Consider the following 25,959-nt stretch of genomic DNA (forward strand, 5'->3'; position numbering starts at 1 on the left):
AATAAAGCCAAACTTGCCTAGAAACAGAAAAGCTGCAGTCTTTCACCACATCAACGCTCCCACGTTGCTTTGAGGACTAAACAATTATTAACAAATCTGAACTGGAAAAGTTGATCCCACCCGCCATACTCTCCGGAAATTTCCTCTTGTGACTACTATTTATTTCGGTCAAAAACAAAATTTTTTAAATGTCAAAAACTTCTAAAGTTTTGAAAGTGTTCAAAAAGCTGTACAAACGTTCCTGGACTCAAAGGATGGGGATTTTTGTGCGAAAAGGAATAAACATGATGGAATATGGCAAAAAGTAATTGTCAACAGTGTTCAACATGCAAGATTTAAACAAATAAATTTTCTTGCCAGCCCAACACATTATTATGTACCCTAGATAGCATCTATAGAAAGTGAAAATCCTGTAATGTTGAAGACTGTTATTCCTCTTATACTGATTTTGCACTATTATGTTGTGTAATAACTTTTATCACGGTAGATTAACTTTCTCTTAATCACCAGCCGCGCAATGTTCTGAGTATTCACGGTGACTCATTTTTTACATTTATTATAAACATCCCATCCATTCTCATGGAAAGGCCTTGTGACCAGCGCACCGATGCGCGACTTTTGAAGAAGAAGAAGAAAACTCATTTCGCCATTGTTTCCCTCGGCGATGGTGTAAAACGCTTAATCTTTCTGGCTCTGTTGAATCCGTCGATAAGCTAATCTCCATACGAAACAAATGTCAAGAAGTGATAAGGGCAAACAAACGTCTGGAGAAACGGGCTGATAGTGCGGTCCTCTTTAGTGATCTAAATATATTGAGTTATGTAAATACCAGGAAGGTAGGTAGGGTTGGGAAATCACTCCACGATCCGAAAGACCGATTTCAGATGGAGATGGTGTCTAGAAAATTCCTACAAACACACTTCGAGCTTTTCTCTCGTGTCTTGCGCAATGGTATAACCGAGTTTTGGAAAAGGGCCAATTTTTACCCGAAACTGTGAATTCCGACTCGCTGGAACGGTTCGACCCTGGCCGAGAGGACCAGTACAAATATTTTAAGATTTTTCAATTACCACATTTGGACATGATCTCGTGGATTTGCCAGTACGACACGCAGTATGTCCGCTGTTCATAATTTGATTTCGTTGATTATTCCGTTTCAGTTGTTTGACATATGAATAGGTTTTCATCGTTTCTTCATTTTAATCTCAGTTTTTTAAATATGAAATACATGCGTAGAATGTTAAATCATAAGTGATAGATTTTTATTTATTAATTTTTTTATTGTCTTTCAATATCAGAGAAATACTATTTGGTTGTCCGGAAATAATGCAATATTTAAGGTTTTCTTTTAATTACCCCTCTATAGGAAATAATAGCATTATTCTTTTATAGGAATGTCAATACTTTTTAGCCCTCTTCCAAACAAAAATTTTTGTTTACCATTTTGTTACTTGCGAGCTTATGCATGATTTTCAAATAATTTCGCTTTCTGCGCTTATCCTCGGTCGGAACGCTGCCCTAACAGCCAGAAACATAAATGAACTCTGAGGCAATGGCAATGTGAGTGAAAGCACTGTAGACAGGTAAAAAATTCCAAGAGGGAGGCTTCGGCCTTCACGACAAACAAGGTCTTCAACGGATTTCTTCCCTATATGATGATGATGTTCTGCGAGCTTCGGTCGAAGAAAATTCAGGCACAACTGTCCGACAACTTGCAAAGAATCTTTCACTTAGCTTATCGACCATCACTGACCACCTTTGGACAGTTGGAAAGGTGGAAAAGGCCCAACTTTCGAGGGTTCCTCATGCATTAAACGACTGACAAAAAAAAATCATCGTTATGAAGTTTGCGCAACACTTCTTTCCCAAAAGAGAAACTAACCTTTTTTGGATAGAATTATTACTTGTGATGAAAATTGGATTCACTACGATAACAGCAGGCGTTCTGGGCAGTCGCTCGACAAAGGACAAGCAGAAGCACATTTCCTAAAGCCCCCAACTCATCAGAAAAGGTGATGACAACACTTTGGTGGGCTTCATTTAAGCTGATTGACTAAGCTTTTTGAATTTTTGCGAAACAATCAATGTCGAAATGTATCGCTCTCAAATTGAAGTAATGCACCAGAAATTGGCATTATTGAAGCCATCTTTCAACAAGCGAAAACGCCGATTTTGTTACACGACAACGCTCGGCCCCATGTCTCAAATGTGACAACACGAAAACTGTTGGATCTTGGTTATGATCCTCACCTTCCATATTCTCCAGACATCTCGCCTACCTACTACAATTTCTTCAGACACGTGGACAACGTTTTACAACACAAAAAATGTATTGATCAAAAGTCGTTAGAAAATGCGTTTACGGAATTTATTAATAATAAAGACACAAAAGAGTCAAAATTCTATTCGAGGGTATGGAGAAGTTTCCAGCACATTGGAGAAGTGTATTGAGAGGGATGGAGGATATTTTAATTAATAAAAAATCTTTAAAATCATTTATTTAACCCAATAATACGAATAGAACTCACGTGGTTTCTGAAAAAATATTCTAAGGTCTAAAGAATTTTTCCCCTTTTAAACAGTATTTATGTATTATTTTATACTGCAGGTTGATATGCACGAATTTTAAATTAAACTAAAACAAAATCTGGCAGTATAAAATAAAACAAAATTTGGCACTATGGTTCAAAGAATCGCTCAGTGGTGAAACGTCTTTCTTGCGGGGTCTGCGTGCTACGTCTCGCTGATGAACAGGTCTCGAGGCCACTGCCGCTTTATCTCCTTGGGGGTAGTTTGGGATATTAGGTTTAGAACTAAATGATTGTAATGAAAGGAATTTTTCGTTCTGGATTGTGTATTAGATAGAATGGAGCACTAGTTACAATTCAGCACCCAACGCATGCAGTCCCTAGATCCAAACCCATTCGCACTCTCACTCATTTTTTAATACACTCTTTCCTATTTACTTACCATCATCTTTTCACCTATTATATATAAAACAAACATAACTGAGGATTCAAGGGGGTACTCAATAGTCCGCTATCGACCACACTATACATTTTCGCTAATAAATACATTCACTGGAAACACGCATTAGGACAGAAAACTATCGTTATTATATACAATAAAACAACCCTGGTTTCCTTCATTCTCGCTGTATTGCTCAAGTACTATTGTTATATCGGATGGCATACCTCCGCGCTCTCTATATGGAACCAGGGAATTACACACTTTAATGTAGTGGGACACAGTTAAAGGCTAGAACCGTTAAGTTTAATTGATAATAATACGATTATTGTAGTATTGAACGGTCAGTTGGTGTGTCGAATAAAGGAAAAATATTTTTGTGTAAATATTTATGATGCTACGAACGGTGACTGTTCATTCGATTTTTGTTTTCAGAATTGTGATGCTCCTTTGCACCAAAGTTTACAAATACGTATCTGATTGAATTTTTCCTTTATAGATAAGTTGATACTTGTGTATTAAAATGAATTTTACTGAACTACAGTAAAGAAGTCGAAAGTTACATTTTGGACATATAAGTTTGTCGTTATTATTGTTGAGGCGTCTTTAATGACGCAGGGATGTTATGAGATTTTATTGGGAAAAGCAAAGGGGTATTTGGCCGAAGACGCTTACCGTAAAACGTGTTCGGAGGAAGACAAAGAAAGCCTGGAGTGGAAAACATTAACCTGACTCACCAAGGGGTACAGCCGCGGGGCGGCTCTTCTTAATTTGGCGTTGATCTTTGCTCAGCAACCGTAGAACGCTCACGACGCCTAGAGACTTATCAAGTTTATTTTTCCTTCTCACTCAATCGACACTGACCTAATGCGGTGTCCGGCTAGAGAAAATCTAGCTAGATGTTCTATGACATCAGCAGTACCGGAGGTCTAAACATCTGCCGAGATTTCTTGAAAATATTTTCTTATCATATTTTGGAAGTAATGAGTTTACTGCTTTGCATAAGTAAATAGTTCAGCTTGTTGGAAAATTCTATGGTTCTATTTTTTGAATTAACAATGTTTTTTCTTATGTTTAAATCTCAGCATTGCTAAAAAATCATTAATAGAAAACCCACGTACTGCTAAGGATTCTTCGTAGCATAGTTCGAGGTTCCTTTAAAACAATTGGTTTATTAACATTGCGACTTTCTTGGGATTGCAAAATTAAAATCCCCCCAAAATTGTTTGGTTGAACATGGAGAGTGGCATATAAGAAATGGAGAAGAGACAGAAGAAAAGAACAAACAGATAGAGGTTTTGGGGATCAAATGTTAATTGGTGTTCATGGGTGGCCATTTTTTTTAGTATAAATATTGTAATTATGGTTTTGTGCTGCTCATGTTAACACATCATTCAGTTTGAATGTACTATCTATTATGTACATGTACAAATGCCACATTAATTTAAGTTTGAAAGAATGTCTCGACTCTTAAACTCTCAAAGCTGAGTATCCTATCTGATTTGTAAAGTTTTTAATACCTTTTTGGCCCTAGTGTCAATTTTATCATTTCCTGTAACTATTTCATAGGCCAATTTCACTGGGTTGACAAAAAAGAATTGAAGCAGTAGAGCGAATGTAAACCATCTGTTTCCAAAGTGCAGAAAGAATTAGAAAACAAAGCAGTTGATGAATAATTTTTGCATCCTCAAGCAGGTCATAGCCACATTCCTGTCGCCCACAACAGATGACCAAATGTAGCAAAGATATTCATTTGATTGTTGCAAACAGAATAGGGAGGACAGAAGCGGTCTCAATAACCAACCTTGCCTGACCCCCCGTCTCTGTTGGAAAATTTTCGGGAACACCTCCATTGTAATGAACATTTCACTGCAGTTATACATTTACTGTGCAATTGTAAAACAGTGCTTTTACACAAATCGCCACATACATTTTCCCGTTCTGTTTGAGTATTTTGTAATCATTTTAATTATTATGAAAATTTAGTGTCACAAGCGGGTTCGAACCCCGATCTTCGGATCAGACCCCGGCGCTTCTCCCACTTGAGCCATCGTGTTTTGTAGTCAGAAGTGGTAAATCCGGAGGTCGTGGTTCTAGTCCTTCTCGTGGCACTATTTTTTCAACTCAACTTTGCATAATAATTAAAATATTTACTTTGTTTAATTGTACCGTAAAAACATAGTAATAATATTATGTTTTTAATGTTAATAATGTTATTATATGATTCAATTCGAAATGACCCTTTCTGAAAGTGTCATGATAAAAGACCGGATTTTTATGCAGTTGCATATTTTGTTTTCCACCACATACGACCGACGACATCAACTATCTATCCAAATCATGTATCTAGGAAGCTGTAGGTTAAATTTTGAGAGCATTTTTTTCGTATTAGATGAATATCGCGTAAAATTGCTTATTTGAAGGATTTACGTAAAATCGAATTTATCCCGCAAAATATTTAAAATATTATATTGGTTTTCGGGGGAAGGATAAAAACATCTGTGAAAGAATAACAACTTGACGAAAAAGTTTAGGCGTTGACATGGCGCTTATCCCTGTAAAGTCCCGGGTTCGAATCCAGCGTCCCTGCATTCGAACTCAGCAACTTACAAATGGTGTTTTTTGTATCTTGACCGGCAACCCCTAGGGTTCAAATTACCTCGTTCAAAAAATAAAAAAGATATTCAAACAACTGTTTTCTGCATATCATTGCATATTTCAGGGCTTTCGATTTCATATTCTATGACATACCTTGGCAATTTTTACTGCATAAAAATCCGGTCTCTGGTCATGATTATATGCATCATATAATTTTTACGAATTTTGTCAATCTTGTAGATCCCCTCATGGTCTTGCAAGTACCACAAGGTACTTCAAGAGTGTTTATTTCTTGAAATATTTTGCTCAAAGGACTACAGGGCGTTGAACCTGTTACAATAGTTTGGTCGTTCCTGATAATTTTGATCCGTCAGACGCTCGTCTCTTTCCCAAACAACTCACCACCGCAGTGCTCAGGGTGGTACTTTAAGCCTGTTTGTGTTCTTGCAGCTCGGCGTGGGTGTCAATTTGTCGATAAGCTCGTGTTGACTCTTTTTCTCTCCAACCCGAGCGGTTTCTCATCTGTCGTCCTCCTCGCTTTCGCCCCAACCCAGTGGGAGAAAGTACCGTACGATATCCAAAGCCCGTGTGTTGTCCTAATCGTTGGAAATTAGCCCGGCACCTTCCCCTCCGGCCGGTCCGCCCCCCTCCCCGCCTCTTCTCATTCCTCCCCTCGTCGTTCGCCCCCCATTGATGCCTCGCGTTCATTGACTCTGGCTGACCCGCGGAAGGGGCGAGTGCCCTCTTCGCTTCCCCCTCGTGACCTTCAGCTCCCTCCACACCCCTCGCCCGACACCCCGCTTCGTCTCAGTCTCTTCTCCCACTACCCTCGTCCCCCACCTCTTTGCTTAGCCTCCCCCCCGCCGGCGCCCGACCAGTGCCCCAGTGACGACGGTTGTGAGCTGTGTTCTTTACACTCTAGTGATTACATTTTTTTGTTTTTATTTATTTATTTTTTTCTACTGGCACGTTTCCATTCGGAAATAGACTATTAGTTGTGTGACAATTCACGTGATCTGAGAACCCCGACACCCGCCCTTTAAAGGATATACTACCTTTTTTCCTGTGAGTATCCTAGACGAAATATTCCAACTCTTTTATAGAAATTTAAATTAAAACGTTTTCTCAAAATATATATATGTTCGTTTTGCCTAATGTACTGGACTTTACTCAAAATAACTGACATACAACTTTATTTGCAGCGTTAGCCCTAAAAGCCATGGGCACGTAAATAATTTATGTTCAAAGAAACCTGCACGTTAAAAAACGTCTTAAGTTCAATGATCATTTGCAAAGTTAAAATTTGTATATGGCCAATATGAAGCAGATAAAACTATGTATTTTTTCTTTGTGAGAAACGTCTTTAATTGATGATTTTTTTTGACATTCCTAATGAATGTCTCCCGTATTCTCCGCTATGTCGAGAAAAAATCCGGCGATTGGCTTTCTTTCCGGGTAACCAACCATTCCGTGGTGTTTCCTGTTTTGTTTCAACATTCATAATTGCAGAAGATAATTTCAGTCTTTTTTCCGAAGACGTTTCGACGGCCGGGCTTTTTTTCTTGAGCTGTTTTTTTTGTTGTTGTTTAATTTTTTGTCGCCACCCCTCCTAAGACGGAAGCCCCTCCCAGGCGAATGCTTAGAATTCCGTCGTGTCTGACTTCGCGAACTAGGTTATATAATGACATTCTGATACAAGTACGGCCTGTTTGCGCATTTTTATCAGTGTGAATCATCTTTCAAAATTTATCACATTTTTCTCAGGTTTTAATTTATATCTTTTTTTTTCTGTTGTCAAACGATCCATTTTTATTTATATAAGATAGTAAACGGATAAATTTAGAAATGCGATTAGTTTTTATCAGTTTTTAATCATAGAGATTTTTTAAAATAAATCTGTGAAGAGATTTTACTTTAAAAATTCCTAGTCATAGACTAATTCATTGTAATGTTTATCAAAACAAAATTTGAACTAAAATTTATTCCATTTTTTAATATTAATATATATTTGTCCATTCTTTTACATAAATCATTGCACAGCGTCTTAACAATTTTTAGCAAATCAGGTAGATTTGTCAATTATTGAAGAAAGAACTTCATTTACAAAAATAAAATACCACACAATTTTGATTAATTAATCTTTTTATGTAAGGTTTTGGTTGAAATGAAAACGTTAGTGTTACGAGCTGGATTCGACCCTCCGACCTTCGGCCTTTTTTTATTATACTTTATTTAGTCGTTTAGATCTAGTTTTATATTAGACTATGAAGTAGCTTAAACGCATTCGTTATGATTTTTTAGACTAATAACTATTCTGGAACAATTTCACTTGTCAGAAATTTTAAATTCGTTTTATAGCCTTTATTTCTGTATTTGATATTCACATCACACTTAAAACTTGATATGATACATTATGGTATGTTAGAAGGAATAATAAATTATGTTAGAATGCATGGGAAAATTGTATTCTAATAATGAAGTTTTTATTTTTCTGTTTATAAAAGTTTAATTATTTTCTATTACACCCGTGAAATTTTTTCTCCTTGAAAAATGTAACAGTAATCATTTTAAAAGTTAGGTAAGTATCCATGATTGATTTTTAATATCTGGTCAATATGGCTAATGTGTTTTCATTTCATTTTTAAACAACAAGGAATGTCAAATTCAAAAATTCTAGTACTTTTTGATTAATGAACTGTTATAAATATGGTTTTTATTTGTATCTAGTCAACGAGGGTGTAATTCTCTAAAGTTCATAAAATTTATTTTTAAAAATTCGTGTGTGTGTGTGTGTGTTTATAATACGTAGCCATATTGAAATCTGTAAAAATGGCTTGGAAAAGAGAAAGTGATAGAAATTTTGTGTTTGAAAAATCCAGTTGCAGTGTGATTATCCAGTTTTACTGTTAGATTAAAAAAAAGATAGGTGGGTTCGAATCCCGATCGTGACACTAACTTTTTCATTTCAACCAAAACCTTACATATAAAGATTAATTAATTGGAAAAAGTAATTTGGTCAATCAGACCACTAAATATAATGGGTCCAACATAATAATAAATAAAACTTATTTATGCAGCTTCGATTGTAAAACCGTCTGCTGGAAATGGTGACCGTGAATCCAACAAAATACGTACAAAATGTCAAAATAAAACTAATTGTAAGATAAATTAAAAAAAGACGTAAGAGAAAAATTAAAACTTGGTCACTGCAATTCATAGAATAAAAGAAAAACACTAATATGGCTCCTCAATATAAAACTAAAACTAAAATAAAAACTAATTGTAAGATAAATTAAAAAAAGACGTAAGAGAAAAATTAAAACTTGGTCACTGCAATTCATAGAATAAAAGAAAAATACTAATATGGCTCCTCAATATAAAACTAAAACTAAAATAAATTAATAATTAAATTGTTGCACGAGCTCTCTGCTGTATCCAAGCGCACTCTTAGTAAAAGTTGATCAGTTTGTAGAATTGAGTTTTTCAATGAGAAAGGCTCTAGCAACTCACAAATCAGCAAGAAGATAAAAAAGTTCTTTTCTTAGAAATCATCTCTCTATGGGGAGAAATTAAGGCAGAAAGCTCCAAAGAACTACCGTATAATACGAGGGGGCAACATTAGGTTTTTATTGTATTATATTTAGCTCAAAAATACTTTTCAATGGTTAAGTCCTTAGTAAAGCACAAATAAATTGAATCTAAACCAATTCGGAACATGTCAGGTAACGGGAGGGTACTGCTTAAATAAGAGCTTTACAGTATACAAGAAAATAGGTGTTGATGTTGCTAATGTAGTTTGGAGTAAAAGTCGGGAGGTGAAATAATTTTTGTAATAAAGAAACTTTTGACGTATATGACGTCCAAGCCGAAAGAAGCGTAGGATACACCATGGACCGAAATACTGCTCAAATACTTTAAACTTTGAATTGGGTGCATTAGTGGGGTTTGTTTGACCAAAAAGAATTAGTCGCGAATTTGGTCTTTTTTTTACGGTGAGAACTTTTGGCGTGAAGATAAACCCCAGATACCGATTAACAATGTAATTCTGTTTACCAGGAAGGACCAGTGATCTTTACGCCGGTCTTCCTTCTCTACGAAAAACCATGATTTTTGATTTACTTAAATTGACAGAAAGGCTTCATTGAGAGCAATAAGGTTATTACAATGCGTATTTAGCAATAATTATTACATAACAGGAAAACAATACTTTCAAATTATTTTCTTATTGAAACTGAACAAATTACTGAAACCAGCTAAAAAAATTGAAATCGTGATGTAGACCTGTTTTATTGCGAATATATAGCTTTAATTTTATACTGCAGTTTAAATCATTGATATTTTCGTTTCTTCTTGAGTCTCACTTGTAACGGAAAAGCTAACAACTGTAGGCATCGGATTGGCAGGCTTTCAAGTGATAAAAGCAAACTTTGAACTTTGCATTATAACGAAAGGCCATTATTGCCAACCTGCTGAATGACTAACGTGGCTCTTACGTAAGGGAGTGTGGCGAAACGGTTTTTCCACGAAGAAAATTTTATTTTAGCAGACAATCAATAATCTATTTCAGTAAGACTCTTTTAAGAAAAAACATGCCCTTGGATATCTCTGATTTAATTGATCAAGTTCGTTAGATTTATTGAATTTGTTAAACAATTATACAAATCTATCTAAATTGGGTTTTTTAAATATAATAGTAGAAGTACTATTTTTTGATATGATTGCTTCGGAAGGACCTTCAATAGTTTGCAAGGCATATCTTCCTCTCCACTGCAAAGTGATTATAATTGCTGTAAGTGAATTTTACAAATTCTACATTAGATTATTTTTAGTAATTGGTAAATTGGTAATACGTATTTAATACCGGAACTTTTTTCGTGTCTATCTTTCTTGGCCATCGATTAACAAGTTTATCATTCCAGGAAAACCGATAAAAATTGTTAACATCGTTAATTCTCGTCCTAATTATTGCTGCTATCAGGAGGCAGGCGTTTAACTAATGACCTACACGCATTACAGTGCTGTCAAATTTGTGATATTTCTCAACATAAATATTTTCCAATTGCCAGCAAACGTTTATAAACGACCATAATTGTAACATTCGCCACCGCATTAAAGCGATTTTTTCTCTCTTTACCGGGCTTAAAGCGTTATCTTGCCAACAGTGTAAAATAGGATTTTTTTTAAGTCATTACGGTATTTGCATCGAAGCCCATAAAAATTAAAACAATATTTATTGTTTTCAGTTAATTAATTTTTAATTAAGGTTTTGGTTGAGACAAAAAAGTCAGTGTCACAAGCGGGATTCGAACCTACGACCTTCGGCTATATACGCCGTTGCTCTACCACTTGAGCTATCCTGCCTTCCATCCACTCGGAACTTCCCATCTCAACCCCACTTTTTTGAATTTTCCCTCCTTTTTGCCATTTTTATCTCAACCAAAACATTAATTAAAGATTAATTAATTGAAAAATTTGGTCAAGCGGACCACGAAACCTAATAAATATTAATTGTGTTCTTCAGTGACTTTAGTAAATGCCAATCGTGAAAATTCGTCGTCATTCTATGTTTCATCGTTCTTTTGTCTTTTACTTTCGCTGTTAAGATATTCAACTATGTTTAGTTGAATTATTATCTCATCAGACATACCAAGGTCAACCCTTGATGTATGTTTATAAGGACACAGGTCCTCCATGTTCACTGTACTCTTTACTCTAGAGGCAATAAAGCAGTTCGGGAGAATAGAAAACGAGCACGCCTCCGCTACGTGAAAATCCGAGCGGCATGGATTCCTGGAAGAGTGGAAATTATTTCGAGCAGTGCTTTGCGGAACACGGGGTTGCATGCCACGTAGTCGTTTTGCAATTATGCGAGGAGCCGGCCTTTGCTGAACCAAATCTCGTTCGTAAATCTTTACTTTGAAATCTGTTGATAAATTGAGGCTGACGACTTTTGACCAGTTAAGTTAGTGATGGTAGAATGTAAATGTAAATTAATACAAGCACAGATAGATATTTGTTTGCTTTCTTCTAGTTTCATTAAACTAGAAACTAAAACTGAAGGAGAAAAAGCCTAACGAACCCGATTCTGCGTCTATTTCCCGAATACTTCATGTATATTTTTCGAAAATTGGAAATAATTTTTCGTTAGATATTTGAACAGTTTTTTAATTGTAGACTTGATGCAGCACAAGCAAGCGCCGAAATTCCTGTTCACCATTTCAAACATCGACTGTTTTGATTCTCCAGTGTTCTCATTCCACTCAAACATTTTACCACCATTTGCCCAGTACCAGTCAATGCTCAATCGTGCCGAAATGTAGATAAATTAATTAAATTGTAGTTATTTAATTTGTAAATTGACGGGTAGAGAGTAAATATGGAGCTGGGCGTATCTTTTTTGTTGCGTTAGAATGATCCACGAGGCCTTCATTACTATGATCAATCTTCGTCGAGAAGAGATGAAATTCTGTAATTACTTCCGCAATTCAGTGTAATCTTTATCCGAACGGGTTATTTTTACGCATTAGACTCGTTGCGTAATAAACAGGCTGATTTTACAGCTTGTGTCTTCGATCCGCCGATAGTGTTTCGCCTTGGTAAACCGATGCTGACTAGGCTGGAAATAGATCTCAGGATCATTCCTAGAATCTATAGCATTTTTTACTTATCTGCAAAGGAAAATATTTACAATCACTGCTGATTTTTGTTAATAAATAATATAATATTATTAATATGCTAATATAAATTTGACGAGAGCGAGGAGGGGTTCAATATATAGTTAATTTTTTCCCTCCAAAATAGCTGTATTTTATCACTCAAAATTATTGAATATTAAGATAATATCGAAGTTGTAATCCGGTGGGTATTATTTTTCTCCTTGACGATTAATTCTCCTGAGAAGTAATAGTAACACGTTGTTATGAGAACAACTGTGGCCTAGATAACGGATAGGTAACGGGATAAGGTAATAGTAGATGATACCACACCTTTTTTCCAACAGGAGTAACATTATATACAACCATGTGGAAAGTTATTCTCCCCTCTTTGTTCTTCATCCGAGACCTTTCGATCATCACGGGTTGTCGTAAGTGGTAAAGAATGCGGCAATTAACCTCCGAATCCGAATGTACCGTTCGATCCTCAACGCACATCGCCCGTTCACCTGTCGATCGTAAACGCGTAATTAAACGGTTTGTTTTTTGTCAGGCAAGGAAAAAATGCCACTCCCACGCAGGCCCGTAGTCACTCGCCTCGTCCCCAACCAGGAAGATGCGTTTTTAAAGACTGGTTTTAAAGGGACCGAACGTCTAGGAAGACGACCTCTTGAGCAAGAAGAGCCCCGGTTAGTGTAACGACTCCCATCGTGGGAGAAGGGCGGAAGCTAACCTCTCACAAGATCGCTGCGAAACACAATTTCTCATCGTCGTCTGAGAAAGAATCGAAATAGGAAAAGCAATTACAAAACGCCCTTTGTGACAGCAGGAAAGTAGCTCTACAGGAATAGAGCTGCCGCAGTGATGGCTAGACCTTCGGCCCGACCGCTTACTTATGGATTTTAAAACGGTTGCATTGACCGACTAAAAAGAGACGAAATGGACAATGAGCCGAACCCCGACATTTCCCATTGGGCAAAACTATTTGTCTTCTTTTTCCAATCGGACAAAACAGCTAACCTATTAATTTGAGATTCGAGACGCACCCTTTCACCGTCTATCTTATACGAAAAAAGAAAAGCTTTTTTAATGTCTGAAAAAATAAATCTCACCTGGTTTTCTCAGATGTTTTCCGAGAATCGTTCGATATATTTATTTTCGGGTATGTTGGGAAATCGTGCTCCTGTTTAAATGTTGATAACTTTGCTGCTGGCCTAGGTTTTCCACGATATTTATTTTTATGTAAGAAGAATCTCCTAAACCAATTGGCTTTAATAATGTATTATTGAAGGCAGACTGTACAACTGGACGAGGAGAGGGAGCACATATGGTTTTTATTTTTGAAAAATTAATCGTGCTTGGTCTTAATTCAGAAAAGGCCTAAGGAAGGGGAAACTTGCATTTTTAATTCCATATGCTTGCAGAAATTGGTGAAGGCCGTATTTGCATGGAGGGTTTATCTAGGTTATGTCTTGATAGATATTGTAAACAATTTCGACGCATTTATTTCATTGGTTAACCAAGTCGTTTCAAAAATTAATATTATTAGATAAATATTGTTGAATATAGCGAAAACCCTGCTATAGATATTATTTTTGATGTGACTGATATCAGCCTTGATATGTACTACAATTATTGTTTGATGACTTCTCATCCCAGTCTGCTTATCCTCGCTGATTTTTGTTAATTTAACCCAGCGTTTGAATTATCAAAAATTATCGCACACCAGGATTGTAGGTATCTATTAAACCATAGATTTTCGCAATCCATAGGAGGAAATTTTACAATTTATTATAATTATATATAAAAGATCAGCCAAAGATATCCATTAAAACCGGTTGTCTGTTATGAAAATCATTAATGGAAAGAAAAAAATTAATTTCTTTAAATAAAATACTTTTGAATTGAATAAAAGATAAAACGAATTGAAATGAAAGAAAAACAGTTCGTCAAGTTTTCGAGTACTATATCCCCCATTTGGACATAGAAACTACTTAGAATGGTATACACAGTTAATCCATGATAATTATGGCTCAACCACAATAAATATATGAATTATATTTAGTAGGGATAGGGTTAAACGAGGTGGCCACAAGGCCTTCTGCACATCGACCTGAATAGATCTATTGTGCTCCTCTATTTTTTTTTATAACTCACTGGCCAGCTTCAGGTTGTTGATCAACCTCCAAAGCCCTGCCAGTGGCTTTTTAGTGCAGGATCTTGTTTGCGGCTTATCCTATCCTAGTTGCAAGAATCTGCACCTACAAAGACATTCACATAAAAAAACCTTTCTTCTATCTGTACTCCTATCCAGGGCATGTGACATCCTTAGCCAGCAGTGCCCTGTCAGGAGTCAAGCCAGAATCCTGATTCGGTTGCGGTTGCCTTCCAATAATTCCCTTGCAAGTTTTTCGGAGGCCCTTCTATGAATCTGGGGTATTCCACCAAACTTTGGACTCATTAAGCATCCATTTTAAATTACTCAGTAGAGTAGACGAGATCATTCACCCTCCGATGGGGGTCCATTGACCCCCTCTTAAGTTAAGCAATAACCTAACCTAAGGTTACAGAACCTGTGAGTATCGTAGCTCAACTTCTAATTGTAAAATTGCCCGATTGATTACAGTAGAGGAATAGGGTTTAAATTGTTCTGGATTTTCTTTCATATAAAGCTTTCAGTTCCAGCACATGTTTATCTTTTATGGTGTACATCAGTGCTTTAAGCTTGGTTGTAAATTTTTTGAATACGATTACTTTCAAAGGATGTTACGACCAATAATTGGAAAATTTCCTACATCTACGACTTGTCATGTTTAGATCTGACCAGTAGAAAAATCTGTAAAAGTTTGTTAATAGATTTTAAGAAATTAGTTCGATCCATTTTTGTTTATTTTAAAATAAAGCCGTTATGTGTTCTTCGGTTATTGCCTTGACCGGATAAATCCGTCCACTGAGAAATGTGAACAAGGAAGTTCGTGTGTATTCGTTTTTTGTTATTGTAACATCGCAGGATCTTAACTTTCATCTGGAGAAGACGAAGAAAGTTTGTAGATTCCCGTATTAGGGTCAAGTGGGTCCCATTTGGATTTTATGTTTGTAGGTAAGCAAATATCGACCTTATGCCGTTTTAAGGTTCAGATTTACTGGCTTCCTATTTTTTTGTTTATTAAAATAAATATTTTTCAAAGATGGTGTTTAAAAAAGCCACATAAATGTCTTATTGCTGGAATGAGAGTTTATTTCTTCTTATAGCATAAAATTGTTATCGTTTCAAATTGAAATTGAAACGTCTAAATACTAGCGTACCACTTTTGGCTGGTGCTATTTCACATCTCAAGTGAGAACTAACTGTACATAATTGCCAATTAAACTCTTAGTGGATTACCCAACCGCTCCGTGAAACGCTTTTCAATTTTTTTACACTATGTGCAACTAACGCGGATTAAGTGCTAAATGGGGTACATATTCAAGATTTAAAAAAAAATCTGTTGAAATATCGTTTTATTTTTGTAATATTTTGTAAAATTTATTAGCGGAATTAGCATCGTGCAGAAAATTTCTTCACTCACAGGGGTACGGAACCTTTTGGCTGTGTTTGTTTTGTTATGCAAACCATGCTTTGCAATTTCACTTCGCAGCTGGACTTTCACCCAGATGCGCTGACCAAGGGTCTAAGGAAATCACCAATTCTTTTATGCGGCCGGGTCGCCTAGTCGAATTCTCTTAAGCCAGATGCCAAGGAGATCGTCGCTTTCCAACTAACGCCGTCCAACGGAGGCTTTCGACAGCTATTTCAGCTGTCGGAAGCCTACATCCACCCAGGGAGTTGTAGCCCTCTCAGTGTGGAACTACAACGACGACGGGTGGTATAATTTGGTTAAGGCTCGGGGCCCAAGAGAGGTGTATCTCGTGTCCTCATCCACGTCTCTTTCTCAATCCAGGGTCCTTCATTCTTCCCTGTGACCTCTCCCAATCCTTGGTTACAAGGGAGGTATCCGGGCGCAAAATAATGGTTAGCCCTGAGGGCGTGGCAACCTCTCTAAAGCACAAGCTGTACTCGTGTCGGCATGGGGCGGCAGTTGTCTTATCAGAGGCACACGAGGGTTAGGTTACCAGATCCTGTCTGTAAAGACGGGGGAGGGTGCATAACCATGTGTACTACGGGGTAACAGAAATGTTCCAAGGTTCAGCCACCCCAGCCAGGTCACTGGGAATGGACTCGTAGGTGGCCGTGGTGATACCCCTAGCGGGTACCTGGGGAAGAGGCTGTCTTCTACTGTGACCTTCGCACGAAACTTGCGTGTGATCATCGTTATTATAAGCGTTGAGGTTACGCTGACGGAGTCATTCGAATGCGTGAGTAGTGGCGGATGGAAATGGGTAGTGAATCGGTTGCTCCTATTCGAGTATGCTTTGCACGCAGGTGTAGGCTGAGCTAGATTGGAAGCTTTTACCGTAGACGGTCTCCTCTAGGGGGTGGTTAGCAATTGTACTTTAAACAAAACCGCGGCCGGAGCGGATTCGGAAGTTTCTACGTTGGGGAAGCCCCAATACTCTGGGAGATAGAGTGGCCTTCTCTATCTACGGAGTGCGCGGGATATCAGGCTGATGTATTTTGGTTTAGGTAGCACTTTGCGCGCGGCGTACGGTTCGATGCTTAATGCGGACCCGACCACTCGGAATGGACAAGCGGAGAGCGAGGTCTTGGCCCATCGGGGCTAAGCTGCCTCTACACCAGCGCTGCGGCACCCTTCTGTCGTATGCGGCGGAGGTGCGTCAGCTCTCATGTTGAGAATCAAAACGTTCGATAAGGCCGGAAGGCTAGGTGCGGACGTTAAAGAACCTCGTTTTCCTTTTAAGGCCGACCTTATACGGGTAAGCTATTTCAGCTCCTAACTTTTCAAAATATAATCTAGCCTAACTTCTATAATACAGTCGCGCAAATAAATACATTCACACTTATTACACCCATTCTATTTTGTCGGTGGAGTACTCGATATCGTTGTGTCGTCCTACACACAATATTAATAATGTAATCTAAATTACCGTCGTTGAGGTATATTTATGCAGATTTCGCCATCGACCCTAAACACACAAAGCTGTAGGGGTGATATATTTCACCATTAGTCCCTCCGCACTCACACTAATAAATACAAACACTGTAACAAAACACATACCTACAAAACATGTAAAACAGATCTATATACAATATAAAAAAAACTATGTCCTCCACAAAGCGGAACAGGGGACGCACCTACAGTTAGCTGTTATTATTATTTTTTTTTTTTTCAATTTTCTGTAATGAGAACAAAAACTGTTTTCGTGAAACTGTTTATTAGCTTATACCTTTTTATCTATTATTTATCTATTCACTACCGTTGTCCAGGCGATTCGCTTTAATTCAATCTGTTGTTTACCACGTTCGGTCAGTACCCTTTCGACTGAAATATGAGTGAACTGCTTTTACTTTTTTGATACTGAAAATAAACGCTATTGTATGTAAAATTTGACCCCACTTTCCTTGTTTCGCGGAACTAGTTGCACCTAATTTGAATATTCTGCAAGATCGAAAATGTACGCAGGCGATAATTTAGTCGTTTATAGAGGATTCAAACTGGTCAAGAAGTAATGCAGTCTATATATTTTTCGTTTTATTATTTTTATACCAAAGTAGAATTGTTTAAATTAGTTAATGAAAAATTACATATAATTGTATAATAAACCAATTTAATACGGATGTGTTGATCCGGCAAAATGGAAAAAACAAAAATGTTGCCTGGATTTTTTCTAACACAGTTTTCTAATGTAAAAGAACAAATGTTTTGCCTTTTTATTTTTATAAAATTATAAATGAAAACGTCGGTGAAGCTTGTGGTGAGGTTCCCGAAGTCTACGATGCTATTTACTCGTAGTTTGGCCGTTTGCGATCTTTTCGGCTATCAGACGCGTTTCACCTTCTCGCTATCTTCAGTGATAACTGTGCGTTCCGTCTTGCCCGTTTGTGAGCGCACAGATGAAAAATGAAAGGACAAAGAGCGAGGATAGACAGACGCGAATGATGGAAAACTATATTTACTTCCAGGTCACGATAGCTCAAGTGGTAGAGCACCACCGTATCTAGCCGAAGATCGTGGGTTCGAATCCCGCTCGTGACGCTGACGTTTTTATTTCAACTAAAAACTTTAATTAATTGAACTATATTTACTTGTGGCTTTGAACTCGATCAGCAATTAGTTTCTCGCCGCTGTCTTCAAGGCCTGTTTTGCCTATTTACTATGTTTATTTGGAAATTTTTGCACGAAAAACAAAACAAAAAAACTCGTCTGATAGTGCAAAACAGCAGCAAAAGAGGGACTGAAACGATGAGAAACTATTCTTTTAACGATTGAATACGTTGTGGTCTTGTAAGGGATGGTAGTTGTGTTGCCTCATAATACACAGAAAGTCAGAAAAACGTGACATCGACGTCCTTTCTAATCTCTTTGAGAATTCGGTTGAAATCAGGAAAAGACCGAACATAATTCGATTATTATAGCGTTGGCGGTTTTCCAGCTTATCCTAGATTGGGATTATGCAAGAGATCATTAGAGCAGTTGAACTTAAGAAAAATATATTTAAAAATAATAATCTTCTATCAAAACCATGTTAGTTCTATCTTCAAAACTTTTGTCAATATCTTTGTTAATTACATCTCTAACTCAACACCACGCTCATCAGAATAAAGGTGCCTTTCCCAATTGGTACAATTAAAGAAATAATTAATCACAATGAGTTCTTCCAGACTGTCGTGGCTCAGCTCGAGTGGAACAAATTTATGCCTCATCACCGACGAATTATGAGGCGTCGGGTTGTGGTGAAAACGCGAAAAACTCTTTATCCATGTCGTTTTTCATTATTTCTGGCGTTCTGTTGTTGAGGTGGAAACCCGGTTTGTCATAATCAAGCCTTTCCTCCACAAAAATCAGAAATTCTAACAGAAACAAAATTTTACCGTCTGTTACCGCCGAACGGATTTTCTTAAGATGATGAGTTGTGTCGCATTTCACCGTGATGCATAAAACTTGTCATCTCATAGTGGTTAATTAATGCTGCAACTCTGATAATGTAAAGAATCTTTTCATTCTTGTCGTGTGACGCGAATAGTACAATGAATTATTTCGATTGAACCTTCGTCTAAAATAATCTTATGTTGGGTATATTACAAAACCCATTAAATCCCCTTACGAAGATTCTCCTTTCATCTTTTTATTTTTATTATCAGACGTCAATATATATGTCATTAAAAAAGATTCATTACTAATTCTCACAGCAATAGTCGTATTGTCCGTTAATCACTTGGCGATAACTAAACATACAACAGCATTGATTGTCCCATTTCCTTAATAATTTTGATAATATATACGTAAAGATTTTCAAATAGTGAGGAATTGTTTTACTAATATAGTATTTAAATTTCATTATATTTTTTAATTGTGTTTATTTTTGTATTCATTGAATTAGTTGTTTGATCCATTCTATTAAACGTACCAATTTAAAAAAAATTATTAGTAATGGACAAATTAATAAAGACGGGTACAAATAAAACATCATTCTAAACTAATTAAGCCGTTATTCCCTCAGCATGGAAGGTGTAATTGGGCCCTTAAAAAATGTTGTCTGCTTGCTCGAGTAATAAAATGAGCACACTCGTTCGTTCTTTGAAACTCGCGTTCATTAATTACTTGTATAAACAAGTTTAATCGGATATTATTTGTTCGTTGGAACGTAAAAGGTTAATTGACAGAAACATTTCTATTTATTGAGTGGAAGAAGTGAGTAGCCTACATATGCCCATTTCCAGTAACGAAAATCGAAGCATTCCTATTCCTCAACATGTTTTTTCCATAAATAGTTATGAAATCTATAGTAGCTTTTTTTTATCTTGATGTTACGCTGCCAAAATAGGACATTTTAGCCCGACAATAAACATCCTAATGCAAACTCTATTCGTGGTTTTGGAAAGGATGATAAGAAATTCTGTTTCCAAATAGAAATATCTGAGGAAAACTCAAGTCGGATGTCATGAAAGTAGCAACGCAAGATTATTTTCAGCATAGAAATGTGTGGTGATTAGTGACCATTAGTCGATGATTATTGAAATCGTGAGATGCAGTCTGGTGTTATTTTTTGCATTGTACAAATTCACTTTTTTCCACATCCTTCAGGTATTTATTAAATTTAAACAATGTTTGTAAATCCCTGAAGATGATCTCAGTATAGATCGAAACGTTGGCACGATAAAGAAAATGTTTTCTGAAACCTACATCACACCAGACCGCATCTCACGATTTCCGAATAATCATTATTTTCAGCTTGATAAAGCCTAGTTTATAGAGATTATAAATGGTGGAGTGATTGTGTTGTTCAATCTTTTTAAAAAGATAGTTCCTACTCACGGTTAGTTGTTTCCGAAAAAATAGGTTGCTAGTTAAAAAAATTTGAAGAAAATAACTTTAAAAGAAGCAACAATAGTACTCAGCCACCCCATCAAATTAGGTTTCCGTGGTTTGCCATACATTGGTGAACTATCAGAAAAAGTAAGTAAAATTCTTAAACAAGAAGGTTTTCGGGGCGTCGGTGGCCGCAACGGTTTAGGCGTTGACTCGGCTCATCAAGGTAAAGGTCCCGGGTTCGAATCGAGCGGCCCTGCATTCGAACCCGACATACTTACAAATGGGCTTTTTTTCAAAAACACCGGCACCCTGAGGGTTGATATAACCTCTGCTGTTGCGAACCCTCGTTTAAAAAAAAAAAAAAAAGGTTTTAGAATAGCTTTTAGAGGTACGTTTTCACTTACATCCTTCAAAACCTAAAGATCAGCAAAGTCTTGGCAAAAAGCGAGGTTTACCAATTAAATTGATCGCAACATTAAATTTACAGGACTAAGCGGTAGAGAAATTAAAACGAAAGTTAAAGAACACTTTAACCTAAATCGAAGAAATTTTCGGAATTTAAGGACTATCTAAAAGAAACAAAATACAATTTCAATTTCAATACAGCCGTGTTACATAGTTTCAACAAAGGGAGTGAATTAGATTGGTTTGAGAAATTTAAAATTGAAAAATGTACAATTGAACTTGGAGATAAAAGCGTTAATAATATAATAGATATTGATTTACCTTCTATTTTAAATATGTACTTAAATAATATTAGACGTACAAATTAATGAATTTAATTTGTATCAATTTTATCATTAATTTACTAATCTATTATTAATGTATCATTTCAATTTTTTTATTAATTAATAAAAAAATCACTAATTTATAATTATTTTCTTACAGTATTTATTAAGATTAATTGTGTTATAATTTCCGCACGTTTTTTCACGTTCAAAATAGAGTGGCATTAAAAATCATCTTCTCATTGGAACGTCGTGTTGGCTGCGGATCGGCGGTTTCACTCTTAACATTCATGTCGAGAGACGCGGTTGTAAATTCCTCGAACCTGATGATGAGCTTTAAGCTCGAAAGCCAGATAGTTGGAAACAACTAACTGTCAGTAGGAAATATCTTTTTGATAGTGTGTTTCCGATTTAGTGCGAACTAATTGGTAGAAGCAATAGGTAAAAATAGGTTTATTTGTAAGATAAACCGAATCAAGTGGTACGTGTATGTTGATAAAGAAGCCGCAAGTTTGCAAAAGGTGGTAGTGTAGAATCTTCGTTGTTGAGGTCTGTCCGAAGCGAATATGCTTCTCGCTGTCTTCAGTTTTTAATAATAATTTTAGTTAAAGGAGAAGGTGGTAAGAATCAGAAATTCGCCTGACTACCCAAACCAGCAGATCAAAATGATCAGGAACCATCAAAATACATATTACTACAGGATTGGGAGCTTGAAGCTGTGCCAAAAGAACTGACCATTACATTATTAATATTTAACAAAAAAAATGCAATATCGCTTATTTTGCTGACGAAAAGATTTCCACTTGGTCGATCAAAACTCGTTTATATAAGAAAAAACAACAAAAGTACCATTTTTAAAGGAGAAGTGGTTGTCTTCTAAGGGCAGATTCAGTAGACTTACGTTAAACAACCCTCACCAATGGCAAACGTACTAGTACAGTTAGACAGGGCTAAACTTAGAGTAGTGAGAGGACTATTTACCGATCAGCATCTGAGAAAACATCTACACAACAGGAATATTCAATGATGGTTCCATTTGTAGATTATGCAATGAAGGGGGAGAAACAGCCACTCATATCATTTTCGATATGAAGAAACCCTCAATGGAGGAAGTCGTTGGGCAGTCAATGGCCTAGTACTTCTTAGGAGTCGAGTCAATTGAACTAAACTAATGATGTCGGAAAATACAAACAGCCAGAAAGTTACAGTGTTTGGGGAACATGGGAACACCCACTTTCTAGTCTATTTTCAGCATCATCACAGTTTTTAAAGTACCACGTATTACCCGTAATCGAAACATTGATATATGATAAATAAAAGGTACAACTAAATATGGCAGGTACTTCTTGGTTCTTTTGATGTTTTAAAATATTAACCAATCTGTTTTATTTCAAACAGATAATGTAATTTTTTCATATATGTAAAGACTTTATCATCTGATGTTAAGAATTCCTCACCATCTACCGATAGTATATCCGAAAAATCGTCTAACTTTTCGGTTTATTATTTACTGGAACTGGTGTGGTAATAGATATAACAGTTCTTCTTTTTTTTAATTCAGTGCAATGACTAACTAAGCAATAATTTATTGCAGCTATTTACTGAAAGCGAAATCTGAAGTACCGACTCTCTCATTTCATGGTACAGTTACTCAAACTAACAAAAACCCATAGAAACTTTTCTTATATTACCTAGGAAATAACGGATGCAAATAGTCGCTAATTGCTTTTTGACGAGTTTAGCCATCATAATGATATCTGGGTTCGACTGTCATTTGTTAAAATGAAAAACCTTATAAATTGAAACGATATCACGCACGACATAAATAAAAAGCGATATGCGTTTTTATCACCGTAATGAGAAATCCAGTGAAATTTTTCAATTGGGTTCTGTGGGTGCCTGCATAGTCGTGCGGTATGTAATTAAGATTAAAAAAAGTATTACGTTACGATGTAGACATATATGTGACCCAGCTGGGGAAAGTCTTGGTAGCAGGAGAAAACCGTCGGGATCTCAAGTTACCAAGGACTTGACGTTCAGATTCAGTGAATAACCTATGTTCAATCCTTTTAAAAAGATAGTTCCTACTTACAGTAAGTTCAGATAGTTCCTACTCGCAGTAACTTACTGTGAGTAGGAACTATCTCTTTAAAAGGATTGGGCACTGCACTTACTCCATCATTCATCATTTCTTACGTATGTCCAATTTCAAAAAGTTTTACAATATATCTGTTCTTTGCCATGTATTTACACAATTTACTTTGATGTTTTTTAAAATTATTATTATTGAAGTTTTTAATAGATTTGTACCTTGTATATTTTTACATATTACAAATGTGATCACAGTCGTTATTTTAGCACAGTCACACCACCCGGAGGACACTTGTCGAGGCTAATTTTCGCTTAAGGGTACATGGCGCGTTCTTGGGATGGAAATATATGGCTCGAGCAGTTAGGGTTGGGATGGATCGAGAGGTTGATGTGAAACTTTTGGAACCGTGAACGGATCAGTTCGTTGACAAAAAGGAATATTGAGATCGTTATGGATAGAGAGGTTAGTCGAAGTTATTGGATGTTCTGGATGTTAGATAGTTTGGCATAACACCTCAGTTCCACGCCGTTAGCCCAAAACGGTCTCAGGAACTCTCTTATATTGTGTGGATTTCACGTCAATCTACTGTCTAGGTATAGTGTAGTATTTGACTTGTTGAATTGTTGCTGATGATGGGAGAGCGAGAATTTTTTCAGTGTGACCGTACACTGAGTATATTTTCTCCCTTCTGTCTTGTGCTTCACTTTTTGCCCCGATAAGCTCCTGGTCCTCTTTGATATTGAAGTTGGCTTGGATTCGAATTAGACTGACAGAATTGCAGTATCTTCGCTTGTTCTTGACATTAAAAGTGGTAAAACTTTACATTTTATGAATCTTCGATATTGTCAATGAACTTATTACACAAAAGAAGAATGCCAAAAAAACATCAGTTCTACCAGACAAATGAGATGCCTAATTAATAAATCATACTTCTAAAATGTTAACATATTATTATTAACTAACGATAATACTATATGTATACGTTGTATATACAATACACTACAGTTTGTATAATGTTAATGCCAGTTTTTAATTTTTATTTTTTTATTTTTTTCAGGTAAGTGTTACCTATCAACAACAAAGCGATTGTAGTAAGTAATAGTTTATTATTAAGAACGTTAGTAATTTTTTAATGCAAATATATAGAAATATATAGGTTTTTTTAATGTTAGTTAAAGTTCAAAGCAGGTTAATAAAAAATATTTAAAGCCGGGACATTTTATTCGAATTCGAAACAAACTCAACAATACACCGTTAATCTTATTTTTGTTCTGTGAGTAGGTGTGCAAATCAATTAAGCTAATTATAATTGATTATTAAAAGAAGTTATAAAAAATAAAACGGGCACAAAATTCAATGTTATACTTCTCAGAAATGTGACGAAACTGGTGTTTCTGTTTTTCATGCTTTAACTATTGGGTTGTCCGGAAAATAATGCAGGATTTTGGTATTAAACAAAAAAAAAAGAAACTAGTTACTTTAAAGCAATGTTCTTTAATCAAAATAATTTCCCATACTCTCAATACATTTCTCCCAACGTGTTGGTAACTTATTATTTTCCAGTTCCGTTTGATTTTTGAATATTATGTGTTGTAAGTAGTGGTCCAGGTGTCTAAAAAAATGGTAGTCAGTAGGCGAGAGGTCCGGAGAGTAGGGTGGGTGAGGCAAAGTTTCATAGCCAAGCTCCAATAATTTTTGTGACGTTACACGTGACACATGTGGTCGAGCGTTGTCATGCAACAAAATGGGCCCTTTCCGATTGACCAAAGAGGGCTTCATTACTGCCAATTTCTGATGCATGGTATTAATTTGGTTACAGTATGATTCAGCATTGATGGTTTCGCCAGGATTTAAGAAGCTGTAGTGTATTAAACCAAATGAAGCCCACCATACCGTAACCATTACCTTTTTTTGATGAGTTGGGGGCTTTGGAAAATGTATTGGAGCTTCTCCTTTGTCGAGCCACTGTCCAGAACGTCTAGTGTTATCGTAGAGAATCCACTTTTCGTCACATGTAACAATTCTGGCCAGAAATGGGTCATTTTTGTTTCGACAAAGAAGTGATGCACAAACATCAAAGCGCTGATTTTTTTGGCGATCGTTTAATGAGTGTGGAACCCAATTTTCGAGTTTTTTCACTTTTCCAATCGCCTTGAGGTGGTCAGCGACGGTCGTTTTACTGACTTTGAGTTGCTCTGCAAGTTCTCGAACAGTTGTTTTGGGGTTTTCTTCCACCACTGATCGCAGAACATCATCATTAAGAGAGGAAGGCCTTCCACGACCTTCTTCATCTTCAAGGCTGAAATCTCCCTCCCGAAATTTTTTAAACCACCTTTGCACAGTGCACTCATTAACACAACCCTCGCCCCAGACTTGGTTAATGTTTCTAGCCGTTTGGGCTCCGCTTCGGCCGAGTTTAAACTCGTAAAAGAAAATCGTACGAAATTCTCGCTTTGACATTATAAGGATGACTGAATTATTTCCAAGTA

General features: G+C 36.4%; 1 protein-coding gene across 4 annotated transcripts in view; it reads left to right on the top strand.

Moving 5' to 3' along the window:
- The window catches only part of LOC106668754 (fibronectin type-III domain-containing protein 3A), a 190,604-nt gene that overhangs the window by 66,680 nt on the left and 97,965 nt on the right, over positions 1–25,959 (top strand). The window contains exon 1 of one of the 4 annotated variants that reach the window (XM_024224984.1): positions 6,433–6,630. The exons of the other annotated variants lie outside the window; for them this stretch is intronic. The gene's annotated coding sequence lies outside the window, so the exon portion shown is untranslated. Of the gene's footprint in view, positions 1–6,432; positions 6,631–25,959 lie in introns of those variants that run through there. 4 annotated transcript variants of the gene reach the window in all.

The sequence above is a fragment of the Cimex lectularius genome, unplaced genomic scaffold, assembly GCF_000648675.2.
Source record: "Cimex lectularius strain Harlan isolate CLEC.00 unplaced genomic scaffold, Clec_2.1 scaffold25, whole genome shotgun sequence".
Taxonomy (NCBI): domain Eukaryota; kingdom Metazoa; phylum Arthropoda; class Insecta; order Hemiptera; family Cimicidae; genus Cimex; species Cimex lectularius.